Source organism: Hyperolius riggenbachi, chromosome 5 (assembly GCF_040937935.1).
Source record: "Hyperolius riggenbachi isolate aHypRig1 chromosome 5, aHypRig1.pri, whole genome shotgun sequence".
Taxonomy (NCBI): Eukaryota; Metazoa; Chordata; class Amphibia; order Anura; family Hyperoliidae; genus Hyperolius; species Hyperolius riggenbachi.
Genome location: NC_090650.1, coordinates 116833423 through 116851442, shown reverse-complemented (window position 1 = coordinate 116851442; position 18020 = coordinate 116833423).

Genomic DNA, 18020 nt, shown 5'->3' with positions numbered 1-18020 from the left:
TCTTATGAGTGAGGGTCACACTGCAGTCACTTCCTGTCTGAGTCAGGACTGAGTCAGCCAATTACATACCTGATATTTAACTCTTCCGGGCAAAGAAAGAAAAAAAGGAACACAGCATGGTTATTTGTGTGCTAGGCACTGTACATACACGTCTTTCTCATCATTTCACACGTCACTTTGGGTATCCTTTAAGTGAATTGCAACCTTATTGAGCAGATTCCTTCTCATTCCTCTTACAGGAAACTTCTTTCAGCTGGCAAACAGAAAAAATAATCTGTGTTGAATGGCTAAAACCTTAAGATATAAAGAAAATGTGCAGCTTGAATCTCAGTGTTATATTGTTTTGTATGCCAGAGATAGGAACATGGCAAGTCTGCCCTTGAGAAGTGAAAATATTTAGCAGGTGTCAGTTCTTATGATATTTTCATTCTTCTGAACCTTTTTGATAAGTTCTAAGTCTCTGAATTACTGCAAACCCCTGAAATGCTCATTACCAGGAAAAGATATTGAGATGAATTAATTATGATCCTCTAATGTGCACAAGTTACAGAACTATAATTTTAATAAGGGGCCAATTTATAAAAATGTAAAACCTGGGTCTACCTAGCCGCCGCCCCTCCGGAACACATCCGCACCACCTCAGGGCTTGTTCTCTTTCTGATGTTAAAGGGGCACACCGGGATGTGCTGGATACAAGTATTATATCAGTTCTTGCCATTATTATTTGAATACTGAATTCCCTTTGCTTATAATAGACTTTGAAGCATTTTCTGCAATAATGCTACACAAAGCATTCTTTGAATTCAAGGGGAATTTCAGATTGTGGTTTATTTACATAACCTGTTGTGTTAACCATAGTAAGCAGACAGAGGGACAGTTCTATTGTCTTTAAAGATAGCGCATTTTCTTAATTGCACAAAGATGTACTGCACCACCTACATAACGTGCAAAAGCGCATTATATGGAAATGAGCCCTCAGGCTGTGTTTACATTGTACTGGAGGAAAAAACTGGTCCTGTAAAAAGTCATCCATTTTTCATGTAAAAGGATCAGTTTGTTACAATAGTATTCGTTTTTCATCCAGTTTATCCTTTCCATTACTGCTTCGCCACCCGCAACCTGTCGCCACTCCTCCGTACACAAGAAACTCCAGCATACATATCCGAGAGGCCCATCAGAAGCATCAGGCTCCCATTGGTTTTCAAAACACCCTTGAAATGGCATCTAGAAATAGAACCTTCCATATTCCTCATATTTCTAATTTGCTTTCAGTTCACTCATGCCCAGCCAAAGCAGTACTAAATCTATATTGCACTGCTGCACAGTTCTGCTACAGGGCGGATGCGTCCCATTTATTGGATGAATGGCAACACAGTTGTATAGAAAACTTGAACCACTTGGGTTTTGTAACGATTGTAATAATGTTTTGGTGTAGCAACACAGACGTCTGATTATGTGGTGATCTGCAGAATCACCAATAATACAGACGCTATACCTGATTATGTGGTGATCTGCAGAAACACCAATAATGCAAGTATAGCTAACAGGAACACAGAGTGAGATGTGCTTGGTGCAACAGTAACTGATTAGTTTAATGAAAACTCACCAGAGGAGCTGGTGGGTACTGTCAGAAAAGCACCTCACCAGTGGCAAGGGCTCACTGGTGAGTAGAGAGGTCAGACAGGCTAGGTTCAGCAACTGAGAGGCAGATACAGTACAGAATCAGTAGGCAAAAGAGTAGTAGGTATTCAGGCAGAGGTTCAGCAACTAGATCAGATGGGCAGAGGTACAGAAACGTTAAGCAATAGCGGAGTCAGAGATAAGCCAGAGTCATACACAGAATATCAATAATAATACAATAAACAATAGTCCTAGTCTTGTGTGAAATCCCTGGTTTCCTCCCAGGTCAAAGCACACCGGATACTAGTCTAAGGTCTGAGCGCTAACACGTATGTATTCACAACAGCAGACTGGTTGCGAGTGAATCGTGCAGGCTTAAGAAGCAGAGGAGACCTCACAGCCGCGCCCACTACAATTAGCCAATCCTGAGCGGCGCGAGTCCCCTCTGACGTCAGCCGACAAGCGGGTCAGCTGCAGGCTTTATAAAGCAGCAGAGAACTGTTTGGGAGTGAGGTTCTCCAATTGTGTGTTTGGTAAGTTTTAGAGCAGTAGGAGATAGGCCTTGGAAGTGGCAGCTCCAAGGTCTTGGCTGCGCTCACATATGGTGTTAGATGCTGGTTCTGGGGCCCCGGGCAGTGAGAGTACCCGGGGCCCCAGGCTGGCTCATGCACCATTGTTTTTAATTATTGTAGTATCCCATGCAGTTTAGTTAGGAGGGGGGCAGATGAGAGGGAATATCCTGCACGCTGGTCATATAGCCATTGTCTATATGCAACTGAAGCCCTCTCCTACTAATTGGCTGACTTGCTCAGCTTTTGCTTGATTATCACTGCAGGCTAGGTGTATTATGTGTGCATTTCTCATTGGCTTATAAGCAGCCTGCAGGCTTTATAAAGCAGCAGAGAACTGTTTGGGAGTGAGGTTCTCCAATTGTGTGTTTGGTAAGTTTTAGAGCAGTAGGAGATAGGCCTTGGAGGTGGCAGCTCCAAGGTCTTGGCTGCGCTCACATATGGTGTTAGATGCTGGTTCTGGGGCCCCGGGCAGTGAGAGTTCCCGGGGCCCCAGGCTGGCTCATGCACCATTGTTTTTAATTATTGTAGTATCCCATGCAGTTTAGTTAGGAGGGGGGCAGATGAGAGGGAATATCCTGCACGCTGGTGCCCCCTGCTGGTCATATAGCCATTGTCTATATGCAACTGAAGCCCTCTCCTACTAATTGGCTGACTTGCTCAGCTTTTGCTTGATTATCACTGCAAGCTAGTTGTATTATGTGTGCACTTCTCATTGGCTTATAAGCAGCCTGCAGGCTTTATAAAGCAGCAGAGAACTGTTTGGGAGTGAGGTTCTCCAATTGTGTGTTTGGTAAGCGGGTCAGCTGACGCGCCTCCTCCCAGCATAAAGGTCCTGTCTACACGCGCAGCCGCGCGATACAGCAACCCTATGTGCTAATGACAATTCCGTCCTTGGCGTGCTAGACGCCGACGGAACGGGAAAACCCTCCGAGCAGGGAACTGAGACGGCTGCGGAGACACCCTGTGTGCCCGCAGCCGCAGATGTTACAGGTTTTTTCCACAGCAGACCATGGCAGACGTGTGTACAGGTCCATAGGAAAGCATGGGCCCTTTATGAAGGTCTATCCACTTAAGGTTCTCACAGCAGACATAGTAAGCCTAGTACACACATCCAAATTTGATGGGCCCATGATTAGCCAATTTTACCCCCTCCATGTAGTATAAATGGCCGAAGATTTTGAATACACGCTACACAGATTGTGTACAGTATATAAGCTCTCATACTACACGGAGTTGATAAAATTGGCCAGTGATAGGCCAATCAAAATTAAGCTTGTAATATAGTGATGATTCTAAAATTTCAGATCTTGAATTGGACCATCTATATGGACACATACAGTGGGATGTGAAAGTTTGGGCATCCTTGTTAATTTGTCATAATTTTCCTGTATTAATTGTTGGTTGTTACGATAACAAATGTCAGTTAAATATATCATATAGGAGACACACACAGTGATATTTGAGAAGTGAAATGAAGTGTACTGGATTTACAGAAAGCGTGCAATAATTGTTTAAACAAAATTAGGCAGGTGCATAAATTTGGGCACCACAACAAAGAAATAAAATCAATATTTAGTAGATCCCCCTTTTGCATAAATTACAGCCTCTAAATGCTTCCCGTAGGTTCCAATGAGTGCCTGGATTCTGCTTGAAGGTATTTTGGACTATTCCTCTTTACAAAACATCTCTAGTTCATTCAGGTTTGATGACTTCCGAGCATGGACAGCTCTCTTTAACTCTCACCACAGATTTTCAATTATATTCAGGTCTAGGGACTGAGATGGCAATTCCAGAACATTGTACTTGTTCCTCTGCATGAATGCCTTAGTGGATTTTGAGCAGTTTTTACTTTCGTTGTCTTATTGAAAGATCCAGCCCAGGCGCAGCTTCAGCTTTGTCACTGATTCCTGGACATTGATTTCCAGAATCTGCTGATACTGACTAAGTGAAATCCATGTGTCCCTCAACTTTGACAAGATTCCCAGTCCCTGTACTGGCCACACAGCCCCAAAGCATGATGGAACCACCACCATATTTTACTGTAGGTAGAAGGTGTTTTTCTTGGAATGCTGTGTTCATTTTCATCCATGCATAAGGCCCCTTGTTATGCCCAAATAACTCAATTTTAGTTTTATCAGTCCACAGCACCTTATTCCAACATGAAGCTGGGAGGCGTTGGACCTTTCAACAGGACAATGATCCTAAGCATACCTCCAAGTCCACTAGTGCATGGTTGCAGATTAAAGGCTGGAACATTTTGGAGTGGCCATCACAGTCACCAGACTTAAATCCGATTGAGAACCTCTGGTGGGACTTAAAGAAAGCAGTTGCAGCGCGCAAGCCTAAGAATGTGACTGAACTGGAAGCTTTTGCCCATGAAGAATGGGAAACAGTAAATTCGGGCGCCTGAGGCTAGTGGACAAATCGGGCGCCGCCATTCACTCCTATAATAAATATCGTTTAATGGGCGCCCGATAGGAAAAAAGGGCGCCGGTGAAAAATAACGTTTTAAAAGCGGCGCCCGGAGACTTAATGTTTTATTACTGCTTCTCATGATTACACATTATTTAATGATTTATACATTTTTAAATATTATTTTTAAACGAAAAACAGTACAATATTTTTTTTCAAACATTATTTTTAAACGAAAAACAGTACATTTTTTTTTTACATTATTTTTAAACGAAAAAACCAACAGGGGGGTCTTAGGTTTAGGCACCAACAGGGGGGTCTTAGGTTTAGGCACCAACAGGGGGGGGTCTTAGGTTTAGGCACCAACAGGGGGTCTTAGGTTTAGGCACCAAAAGGGGGGTCTTAGGTTTAGGCACCAACAGGGGGGTCTTAGGTTTAGGCACCAACAGGGGGGTCTTAGGTTTAGGCACCAACAGGGGGGGTCTTAGGTTTAGGCACCAACAGGGGGGTCTTAGGTTTAGGCACTAACAGGGGGGTCTAGGGGTTAGGGGTAGGTACAGGGAGGATTACTTAGTAATTTTTTTTTTTAACGTTATTATACGTTTCAGTATTTAAACGAAAGATTAACGTTTTTACAATTGCCGATTTAATGCACATTATTTAATGATTTATAACTTTAAAAAACATTAATTTTAAACGAAATACAGTACAATACATTTTTAAACGTTATCCATGCTTATCGTTAAAAACCCGGCGCCCTTTTTTCCCAGCGCCCCTTTTTAACGTACGCTGAAGAATGGGCTAAGATACCCGTAGATCGCTGCAAGACACTTGTGTCAAGCTATGCTTCACGTTTAAAAGCTGTTATAACTGGAAAAGGATGTTGTACTAAGTACTAAGAATGAATGTCACTTGGGGGTTGAATAAAACTGATAATGATGTGAGCACAGAAAAGACATTTGTGGTTCCTTCATTATAAATGTTATGTTATATTTGTCTGACTTACAAGTGCCTCTTTGATTTAATTGTAAACAAGATGATTGAAATGATCAAAATCAATCTCAATCTGGCCAAAACACTCAATTTCATGATTAACAAGGTTGCCCAAACTTTCACATCCCACTGTATGTCTAAAGGTGCCCATACATTTGTCGATTTTGGTGTCCTATCAACAAACTAATTTGATTATTATTATCGAATTGGTTAAAAATCGGTGCCGCCAAGTGCAGGCCCGAAGGACGATGTGACCAATTTCGGGCCAAACTTGGTGCGTTAATCGATCGCGCCTGATGCAAGATGTCGGGCCGAAGTTGGTTGATTGGGTGTGTGGTGGTACGTCGGCCAATTTCGAAGCAAGCAATGAAACGACGAAACCCCCACCATTGCCCCCTCCTGTATAAATGTGCCTCCCGTGAGTGCATTTATACATTACCTGTCCTGTGTCAGCCTCTATGTGGTGTTCGTCTCTGAAACCTCTGGGCAGCTCTTTCTGTCAACTCCGTAAATTCCACTTGCGCATAGCGTGTGAAGTCACACACTATGCGCTGCCGCCAGTGTGTATGCAGCTGATAAAAGAGCCACCTGGAGGATGGACGGACACCACGCGGAGGCTGACGCAGGACAGGTAATGTATAAATGCACTCATGGGAGGCACATTTATACATTAGGGGGGCAGCGGCAGGGCAAACTCGGTGGGCTCGGCCAATTCCCTGGAGACTTCACGCTGAAATCAGACGGGAATCGGCCTGCAATATATGGACAGCTTCGACAAAGTTACAAATCTCTATCTAATCAGATTTGATTTGAGATAAATGTGACTCTTTGTCTTATCTGCCCATAATCTTCTGATGTATGGCTACCGTAAATGTCTATTACTAGCTAAATTGTATATCTTTAGCTTAAAGGAGTTATCAGGGCATATAAAGTAAACTGAGTGGTACTTACCGGGGGCTTCCTCCAGCCCCAAGCTCCCAGGACCTCCCTCGCCGCAGCTCTGCCTTCAGCCGTTTGCCGGAGCTCCGACCCGGTCACCAGCGATGACGTCAGAGCGACCTGGAGGTCGCTCTGTACTGCGCCTGCGCGATCAGCGCTGTCAATCACCGCCACGTGGGCCGGAGCAGACTTCGCAGGTGCAGAACTACTGCGCCTGCGCAATCCGCTCCGGGCCACGTGGCGGGGTTTGACAGCGCCGATCGCGCTGGCGCAGTAAAGAGCAACCTCCATGTCGCTCTGACGTCATCGCCGGGGACCGGGTCGGAGCTCCGGCAAACGACTGAAGGCAGAGCTGCAGCGAGGGAGTTCCTGGGAGCTTGGAGCTGGAGGAAGCCCCCGGTAAGTGCCACTCAGTTTACTTTATATGCCCTGATAACTCCTTTAATGAGTATTAAAAAAAAATGAAATTAAAGTATGAGATTCTTAGAAAACAATTTTTAAATATAGAATAAATAAACAAGTTATTGTGTATTTGGGTACACAATGACATCTGCTAGCATATGACTATGCAATAAAGACTGAAAAAGTAAAGAAAATGAAAAACGTGACAAGTACGTAAGCTTAGCATACCTTACATGACCATATGGCAAGCCACCTAGTCATAGCTATAAAAAAGTAATGAGCTCACTCTAATCTTTTTTTTTTTTCAGCACAAGTCTGATAAAGTCTGATTAACTTTAATTGAAAAATCTGTGCTATGCTATTCAAAAAATTAAGATGCTTTGTGTGATTTTTTTATTATGTGAGGGGGAAATCATTGACCTGGTACCATGAGCCCATGCATAGCTGATTGATTGTATTTTATTCTGTTTAACAAAAATGCAACATTTGGCACTCTGCTTACTGATCTATAGATATATATTTAGGCACGGCCGCCATTAGACATTTTTGGGCCCCATACTGGGCAAATCTACTGGGCCCCTACTCACTCCCCTCTGCCCCTACATGGCAAATTACAGTCTTTGAAGGCTTGATTGCATTAACGTCCGTGTGCCTGCTTGTCATGCGCTCAAATGGCTTGGAGGGTCCTGCCTATGCTCATTTTCTAAGACTATATTTGCACTTGCGTAGAATGATCCCAGCTATGGGAGCATAATGGAGGAGGTGTGCGGCTTGGAATGGTGCATATGTAGGTATATGCAGTGATGGGTTTACAATGTGCACCTGTCATACACAGACAAGTACCGGACAGGCCGAGTGACACTGTATGCGCTCATGTAGGTAGGTGGGTGCACTGTGAACAACAGGTAGGTATATGCAGTGATGGGTATTACAATGTGCACCTGGCAAAGTAGTAATAATTATACCACCAAGGGGCCAAAGGCCAGCTGCGACTGACTGACAGGGCTGTATATAATGTAAGTGGGCCACATCCAAAAAAAATAGATCGCAAGAACACAATTAGCTCTCAAAAGAGCTGTTGAGGGGTGCTTTTTTTAGCAATAAGAATCAGCAAGGAGCAAGCTAAGAAGCCTACAAGAGCCTAACTAAGCTTTCCCTATAGGTCTCTGCACAGCAGCTCTCCCTTCTCTAATTACTGCAGGCACATGAGTGAGTCCAATGCCTGACGCTGCCTGCCTTTTATAAGGGGGGGTGGGGCTCCAGGAGGGAGTGTAGCCTGATTGGCTACAATGTGCCTGCTGACTGTGATGTAGAGGGTCAAAATTGACCCTCATGATGCATTATGGGGGTGAAACGAACTTCCGGAAAAGTTTGCGGTTCTCTGCGAACGCGAACCACCGAAGTTCGCCGGGAACCATTCGCCGGCGAACCATTCGGGCCATCTCTAATCCTTATAAGCCCTTCCTCTATCCCCTCATTCCCCCGGTGGGCCCCAGTGACATCGAATATGTCTTCAGCCCTTCTTGGGCAGTCATTGGAAATACTTGTGTCCCCAAGTAATTCCGATGACAAGTGAATCTGTACTGGGCACGAGTGAGTTCTGGCTCGCACATACCTAGCATGGATGCCCCTGTCTTGGAAACCACTTGGGGATGCGAGTACTTCCAAAAGCTGCCCGAGAAGGGCCAAAGACATATTCGACCAAGCTAGTTCAAGAACTTCACCAGGGCCCCTCGATGGAAGAGGGGAAGGAGAGAGGGCCAGTAAGGCTTTGCCTTCCCTCTCCATAAGTGAGTGTCTAACTCAATATTACTTTAAAGTGCATCCGAGATAAAGTTTTACTCATTGCATAATTGTGTTCCTTTCATATAGTTTATAGGGCATTCCTCAAGCCAAATACTTTTTTTGTTTTGTTTTAATACTCTAATTCCTTATAAACTAAACAAGCCTCGCCCACAGCTCCTTTTGTGCCTTGGCACTGTAGCAAGGGCTTATGGGAGCTCAGTCTGGGCAGGAGGAGGGGAGGTTACCAGCCATTGATTTCTGAGGCAGAGGGGAGGAGGGAGGAGGAGAGGGGACTGAATTTACACACAGGCAAGCTGATAGCATATCCAGCCCTCAGCCTGTGACAATGTGACAAACAGAACATGGCTGCCCTCGTATCACAGGAATAAATAATCATAAACTTTTGAAGCTGTTTGCAGCTAGATATGCTGTTTAAACTATCTAAACTTTAGATAAGATATATAGACAAGTTACTTGTTAGGGTTAGTTTTTCATCTTGGATCCGCTTTAAAGAAAATCTTGCTTCGGAGGACTCCAACATCTAGTTTTTCAATTCATCCGTAAGTGAACCCTCCCTCCATATTATATGTGTTTAGAACTTGATTAGAAACTTTTTAGCAGTAGCAGTGAGAATATTTGTAACTACATCTCTGAATTTATAAGTTTTCATTGCCTGAATTTTACATTTACTAATTTTCATAACCTGCTTATATCTTTCTTGAAATTTCAGCATGATTCCTGTTGATTTGTGGAGTACATCTTTCAGGCTTTTTGCAACCAATATAATTTACTACAGAATGTTTACATAAAAATTGCCTTTGCCAACTGCATCAGTAAACTAATCTCATGTGATTTACTCATCTTTAAAATAACTTTTTGAATAATGATTCTAAATAAATTGCTTGCGTGCTGCAAATTTTATAGGCGTTATGATTTGTAAAGTTCATGAGAAAATACCTGCAAGCTACCTACTACCTTAAAGCAATTATCAATCAATCCAATGTGAATACAACAAAACTGTGACTATCTCAATACCTATCCAGCGCTTTCCCGGGATAGTAGGATTGTATCTGATTAGTCTTATGCCTAGTACATAAGACTTTTTTTTCTGATAGATTTTCTAATCACTTTCATGCAAAATAGATCAGAAAAACGATCAGAAATCAGATCGGACCTGTTGGAAATAATCGATTTGACCGTCAAGCTGATGTTTTGCATTGTGTGTACCAGGTATTAAAGTTCACTTAGAACTACTGCCAGCTGCTTTCTGCTAGACAAGGACCTCCCCAGGCCTCTAATTCCTGATGTGCCCCCATCCTGGTCACAAGATTACTTCATTGAGTGTATATCGCTGTCAGGCCTCTAGTCTGTAACACATCTGCCTTAATCTCTGCTGGGTGAAGAGGTGGGAGGCTAGTTGTGACATTGCCCTATAGGGTCAGAACTCATGGAGTAAGGGATTTGGGTAATAAGTGAAGCTACACATGAAAATCAATTTCATTAAGTAAATAAGCATTTTCCAAGCCTGCATTTTTTTTTTAACAATAAACACCTTGCTTACTTGCAGGGCCACCATCAGACATTTCTGGGTTCTTGCCCCCCTCCCCCCAACTCAAAATCAGAGTTAGGTAAACCTTTACTACCCACACCGCTATGTTTCTTCAGTTCTTCTGCATGTTTATTTTCCTAGCTAATACTTTTATTTTGCAAGCAACTACGATAAGGACCAATTTCCTAGACCCAAAGAGCGAGATGGTGAAGCTTAACAATATGGTAAGGAAACAACAATATGGTGCTGCTGAAGCTTGTGGGAAAAAAATAAAGAAAAAAAAAATAAAGTCGACGGGCTCAAAATCTAATCCCTATCATAGTCATATGTCCCTGTCATAGTCTAAGGTCAAGTTTGGGGAAAGAGAATTAATTTATCTTCATGTTTTGGGGATATAGAAGGAAACTGCAGTTGCCAAAGAAAACCCATGCAAACATGGAGAGAACATAAAAACCATATACAGATAGTGTTTTAGCCCAGATTGGAACCAAGGACCTAGCACTACAAGAGAAGATTGCTATCCTCTATGGCACTGTGCTGCTCAACAGCCATCACTTATAAAATTGGCACATCCTTACACATGTCATTGTTTGCAAACTGCTTCATTAATGGACACAAGGACTGTATAGAGTAACCAGATCCTGCTATGTTCGTAACGACATTGGACAGTGCAGCCAGAATGTAGCCGAGTTGGTCTTCAGTAAGTATTTGCATGAGAATGTCCAAAGGCTTACCGTAATTGATTTTGCTCTTTGGTTGCCTACACCCCCAATAGCGCCTCCATTTTACCTTACCTACCTCAATTGAGGAGATATCCCCTGATTCTGTGTCTTTCTTGAGTAATACACCCTTCACACACATGTCTACACCAGATGTAAATATTGTGGATGTTCAACCCACAGATGGATGTAATGAATGAACAGCTACAATTCTTTTAAGAGTGTATATCCTATATACAATTTTAGAGATTACAGTTAAAAGCTATTTTTTATTAAGGTTGGTCTTTTTCTGAATACAACCTGCAGGGTTTTAGATACATTTCAAAGGCTCTGAACGCTGTCCCTCTATGGCCTAGACCTTTTGTTCACATTTTTCTTCACTTTGCATGAAAAAAAAAAACTTATTGTGAGCGAAGTTTGCCGAATGACCTGATTAATCTCCAGTCACACGATACCCCTAGGACCTCTTGACCATGCAGGCACCTTGTAAATATCTTCTTTCTCTACCTTTGCACCCTTGCCCATAAAAGATTACACAGTATAGATGCCATGCAGCCAAGATTATATCAAGTCTTAGCAGCTGCTACGGGGCCCAAGAACAGTAGGGTTTAATTTGTTTTTAAACGATACAGTTCCCTTTTTATCGTTTTGTGTTTCTCCATACATTGTGACAGAGGTGTGCAGGAAGTGTGCATTGTGGTAACTGTAAACATTAGAGGATACATACAGATGCAGAGCCTGCATGGCCTCTGTCCAGTCATTTCCTCCAAAACACTATAAATGAATAGTATGAAATTCCTCACCTGCAGGAAGTTGCATCACTAGTCAAAAGAACCTGGAGATGCAGTACTATCAGATAGTGTCATGTTACAGGTGGTTGTGGGGAATTATGGAATGTGGTATCGGGGGGGGGGGGGAGTAGCAAATAAACACTTTCCCATTGTTCGTGATAGGAGAAAAGTATGGCCTGGTGTAATGGGAGCAGCATCCGAAGTCAGGTATTCTGCCTAGGAAAGGGTAAGCTCATAGGACTTCTGATGCTAAGGAGGACACCCTTAAATAGTACAAGAGAAGCAAGATGGGGCACAGAGCTACCCTAGGAACACACTTGGTGTGCAGAAAAAGTATGCAGAAAAATGCGTGCAGAAAACTGAAAGACAAGTGTGTTCCCTGCCTGAAGATCCCCAGAAATGCCAGAGGGGCTGGAAGGCAAGTAGCTGCGCTCCCAGTAAACAGGGTGGAGAGCGCAGGAAAAATACATTTCAGCTCTGCCAGGATGAAAAAGCACGGGAACTGATGACACGTTTGAACTACTCCTGTGATACAAGAGAAGCTCTCAGCACAAAGCACTGAAGGTCAACCCTACTGGAATAGTTGTCATTATCAAAGGGATCCTGTTATTATGTAGCCATCCGCAATTTTTTTTTACTTCTAAAAATAGCCTGAGAGAGTGTCAGGGTATGGATTTAAACTGTACAAATGACAACGGCTGTACTCATGTACTGCAGCTCGCATCAGCAAACGCAGAATACTTATTAGAGGCTATAAGCCATGTTTTTTGTCATATTCATGGAGCTGTGTAGACATTCCTCTCTTTATTCCCTTATAAGCCATGCGTTTGAAATAGCGAATCTATATCGCTGCTTTCTTCTCTTTACTTTTTTTCTAGTTGTTGTTTTAACAAGCGCTTCTTACTCAGCCGTCTCTTTTAATGATCCTCTTTTCTTGGGGCATGTCCTGAGGCAATTCATTTTTCTGCAATCATTATCCACAAATGTGAGACAGAAGTCTTCACCTCCGTGTCTGTCTGTTCGTTTACCGTGATTGGTGAACCTGCCGATGGTAAAAGGATGATGAGTTCTCTCGCAGGGTGTAATCATGTCTGAGAGTTACAGGTGTTGTAGACATGGAAGTCTTTCTTTTTTTTGTTCTATTAAAATGTTATGAAACGAATGTCACTCGTGCCCGTCACAGAAACATATTTAGATCAGGCATCTCTTCTCGCCAGCTTACTTTGTGTTAGATCATCATGACTAGAGACGTTGGCATATTACACTGTTACTGCCAATAGCACTGCTTACTGCTGTTTTCAGAGATGTCGCTTCTGTGGTTTTTTTTAAATAGAGAAACCTTTAGTGGGAGGAATATGAAGGCTGCATCTGTTTATTTGCTTCTAAATGCCCTGAGGAATCCTCTCCCCTTAAAGGGGAACTGAAGTAAGAGGTATACGGAGGCTGCCATACAGGGGAGGACTGGGGCCTTTTGGCCTGGAGGGAAAACACAAACTAGAGGTCCGGTTTCACAGCAACCCCAGCTCAAATGACGTCACACGCGCCCCAAGTGCTATATACTGGTAGTCATGTGGGTCGCCAACGCAGCAAGGATACTCAAGGGACAGCATGACAGGTAAAGTATAAATGCACAGGCACCTTGGGGCACATAATACATTTTGAGGGACACCGGCTGGGGTTTCCATCGCATTCATAGTTTGTTGTTATCGCACTTCATGACCACATCAGCACATTGATACATTCAACTACTTTCCACCCAAAACAAGTCAAATTGTTATATGGGCATGCTTGTGGTGACACAGAGTTTAATCCGATTGGATAATAATTATGAAGTGGTTGGTGGATCAGCCAGCCCTAAATCATTAAATGAGAGGCAGCCTGGGGGGAAATCTCCCCCCTTCCCCCCTGGCCAGTCCTCCCCTGCTGCCATATTTCTTTCCTTTTAATCAATACCAGTTGCCTGGCAGCCCTGCTGGTCTATTTCTCTGAAGTAGTATCTGAATAACACCAGAAACAAGCATGCAGCTAGTCTTGTCAGATCTGACTTTAAAGTCTGAAACACCTGATCTGCTGCATGCTTGTTCAGGGTCTATGGCTAATAGTATTAAAGGCAGAGGATCAGCAGAGCTACCAGGCAACTGGTATTGCTTAAAAGGAAAAAACATGGCAGCCTCCATATACCTCTATCTTCAGTTCCCCTTTAAAGTGGAATGCCAGGTGCAAAAGTTTCCAAATCCTGTGCAGGGGGTTGGAATGTATGCCTTGCTTTTCAGGGATGTAAAGGAATAATTTCGGCTTTCATCCTTTGACCTGCAGTGAAGTATTAAAGAGGACCTGAACTCAAAGCTTCCTCTCTGCTCTAAAAGATATGCAACAGCATAATACCCTGTAAAGAAAAGCATTCCTTTTTAACAGCTTACAGAACCCCTGCAATAAATCTGCTGTGTATCTACTTCCTGCTTTCATGGGAGCAGACAAAGGGTTAACATCCTGTGTTCACATATTAGCTGTGTCTGCCTAGGACTGACACATTTCTGTGCTGACACAGCTGAGAGACTCAGAATTACACTTGTGATTACTTGAAGGGAAATAGAGGCTCTTCTCTCTAAAAACACACAGGGTGCATTTCTTTTTGTTTTCCTTCTATCCTGTGCAAGTGCTCAGGCCCGCTTTAAAGCACATCTGAAGTGTGCAAAAGGTTTTAAAAAGAGAATAGTGTACACTTACCCTGACCATCCTCTGACTGCTCATTGTCTTCGGGTCCCTCCCATTCCCTGTTTCAAGACCGTTTGCTCTCACAGCTGAGCATGCACCATGAAAGAAAGAGCTCATGCACATCTTCTTTCTATTGTGTATGAGCGCTTCCTTTTACTGGCCATTTGTGGTTCGCAACTTGCACCTGCGCAGATCAGAATCACCTGAGCACGGCCATAGGCTCTTCCTTCAGATTATTTGACCCAGCATTGGAAAGTTGGGCTACAGGAATATTCTGTAAACCTCTGCTTTCTACTACTGAGGTATCTAATGGTTTCCTTCTTTTTTTGTTGCTTCAGGTATGCTTATGTGTTGCATTGCAGCATAACACTCACTTTGTAATGTAGCTTGCTGCACTGCGATTAGGGATGATCGGAACAGGCGATTTCCGATATCTCGGTAATTCCACATTCCGTGGTAACAAAATTCCGTCACCACTACATTCCGACGGATCTCCACGGTATTCCGTGGAATTCCGCATTTCGGCGGAACCATTTCCAAAATGTTAAAGGGTACCTAATGGATGTTTCCTTTTAACCTCCCTGGCGGTAATGAATCGTGCGGCTGCGTGGCCAGGGGAGGGTTTTTTTCACCTTTTTTTTTTTTATTTAGCATGTAGCTAGCCTAGCGCTAGCTACATGCTTCCCTCCTAGCAAAGTGCTAGCTGCGTGTTTGAAAAAAAAAATGATGCAAATCAGCCCAGCAGGGCCTAAGGAATCCTCCGTGGCAGCTCCCCCTTGTCCAGCTTGGGGTTACCGCTAAGGAGGTTAAACAAATACCAGTTCCCTGGCAGTCCTGTTGATAACTTTGGTTTTAGTGGTGGCTGAATCACAATCCTGATTACAATTTTTTTTTTGGAGCAGCAGGAGCTGTCGTAGGCCATGGGACTTAGAGGTGGTTTCACGGCGGTCATCACAATTTTTTTTTTCGGAGCAGCAGGAGTTGTTGTAGGCTATGGGACCTAGAGGCAGTTCCACGGCAGTCATTACAATTTTTGTTTGGAGCAGCAGGAGTTGTCGTAGGCCAAGGGACCTAGAGGTGGTGTCACAGCAGTCATTATAATTTTATTTTGGAGCAGCCCTACCCATTGTCCGGGAGTGGGAAGAAGATTCTGATGTGGAGCTGGAGCATGACGACAGTTCTGACAGCCAGGAGAGGTGATTAATGGCAGACATCTCTTCCCTATGGCTGTGCATTTGCTCCAGTGCCTCCGTAAGGACCCCCGGATTAAAACTTTAAAATCAAGGCTCTACATGTGGGTGGCCACCATCTTAGATCCCTGGTGCAAGGGGAAAAAGCAGCAGTTCATACCTTCCTCCCAACCAGACGACAGGATGAGCCACATCCGGGATGCCCTTCTACGTTGGGTAGAAGACGCGTTTCCTGCACTTGTATCCCGGGCCCAAGCTACCAAGCTTCATCATACTCACCAAAGGTCTGGTGGTCCCACTCCCAGCAGCCGCACCAATAGCCAATCTGTGAACCTGCTGAGTATGTTGAAGGAATTTTATCAGCCAATGCCAGATACTCCTTGTAGCAGCAGCACCACCAGCGGGCAAAGTCGTCACCGCCATCAGCTGGCCCATATGGTGAATGATTACTTGGGGTCGGTCAGTGCTCCAGACAATATGGAGAGTAATGATGACCCCATGGAGTATTGGACAAAACAACTGGATACCTGGCCTGAACTCGCTCAGTATGCACTGGAGCTTCTTGCATGCCCCACCGCCAGTGTTCTTTCTAAACGAGTATTTAGTGCTGCTGGTGGGGTGGTCACCGACCAATGGCCCCGTCTGTCCACAGACAATGTGGAAATACTAACGTTCATAAAAATGAAAGAGTCATGGATCAGTGATAATTACAAGGCCGCTCACTGATTCATGATGAAGATTAGACAGATTAAATTTCTGACCGGAATCGCGGATATCTCCATTCTGCGGGATCCGACGAGCATCCCTAACTGCGATGTACCACCTATGCAGGCCCGGATTTACATCACAGCTATAGGCACAACTGTCCTGGCACCCTAAACTTTGCCCTCCAGAAACCCACAAATCTCACCGAACTGCACCGCAAGTGAGCTGGCTGACCCAGCTGTGACTTCTCCCTTATCAGTCATATGTAGCTACAGGTGCCCCGACTAGGGAGATCTTGTCAGTGAAATGCCGAGAACCAGGTGACTAAACTCATTTATGCTCTGCTCAGGACTCTGCATAGAGAAGGAGGGAGGCGCTAGGGGAGGGAGTGAGCCGCCCCTCTATCATCAAGCGCCTGTAGGCGCGAGCCTACAGTGCCTTATGGTAAATCCGGCCCTGCACCTATGAGACATTCACAGTACTGTCACCGCGAATGCAACACCCACTGTTAACGTAGCCTAAAGCAAATATTTTTAACCTTTAACATCAAAATCAGACTGGGATTCCATGTAAGTCCTATTCAGTATTGGTGCTGTACGTACAGTTGTTTATTTCATCAGTTTATTTTCACTTTAGGTTAACTTTATAACTTTAGGTTAACTTTAATGATGGCCAGAATTAAGCTTGAATCCTACATACAAACCACTTGGATAAAATCCCATGTAAAACAATTCCCCCTCTTCACCCTAGGTAACTGTGACAGAAAATTGATTCCGTTAATAACTTTCCCTTCATTATCTTTCAGACCATAAAACACCTTGCAAGCAATTTTATATCAGAACTGATTAACATAATATTTCAAAATTGATGTCTGTTCTTAGGTGATGTAGTTGTACCCTACAGTGCAATTATATCAATGTTCCATCAATAAAGAGTTATGACAAGACGTATAACACATTGAGAGAGAATTGTGCCTAACAATTATATATGTCTGTGACCAAGCAGAAATATATCAACTCCTAGAGACCTAATTCTTTGTCAATATTAATATAAATTACATCCCCTGAATACTGTATATAACAATCTATGAGATCTCCTAGCACAATGCCTGAGTATATGTATGTGCATGCACAGTGAAATCAATCAGAGCTCTCTGTATAATTAGCTCCCTTGTGGACGTGAAACAATACCTTCAAGTTCTCATACATGTTCATGCAAAAGTAAAGGATCTCCTACGTGAGATAGCCCTACTTTATTCTGTTCTGTAGCACTAACGCTCCTATACAAGAAATCAGAATGCCCTGTGATTACCAACATGATATTACTTGCATTGAGTGCCTGGATATACCAACAGCCCTCATGCAGTGAAACTGCTAATTTCATTCACAGGAGAAATTTTACAAAACCGTGAACAGAAATGCAGCTATTTTCTGATTGGATCAAATTCACAGTTTATGGCTTAGATACTGTACATCCCCTTAGAAGTCTTTGACATGCAGTGCGGGTTCCTTTTTTTTCTATTTTTGAGCCTCGTTCCGCGGGCAAATGATTATGGGGTCTGGAACAGACCCCTTTACTCATTTAACTGGAAAGGAAAGGCTATCTGCATGCATTGCTCACCCCAGGTC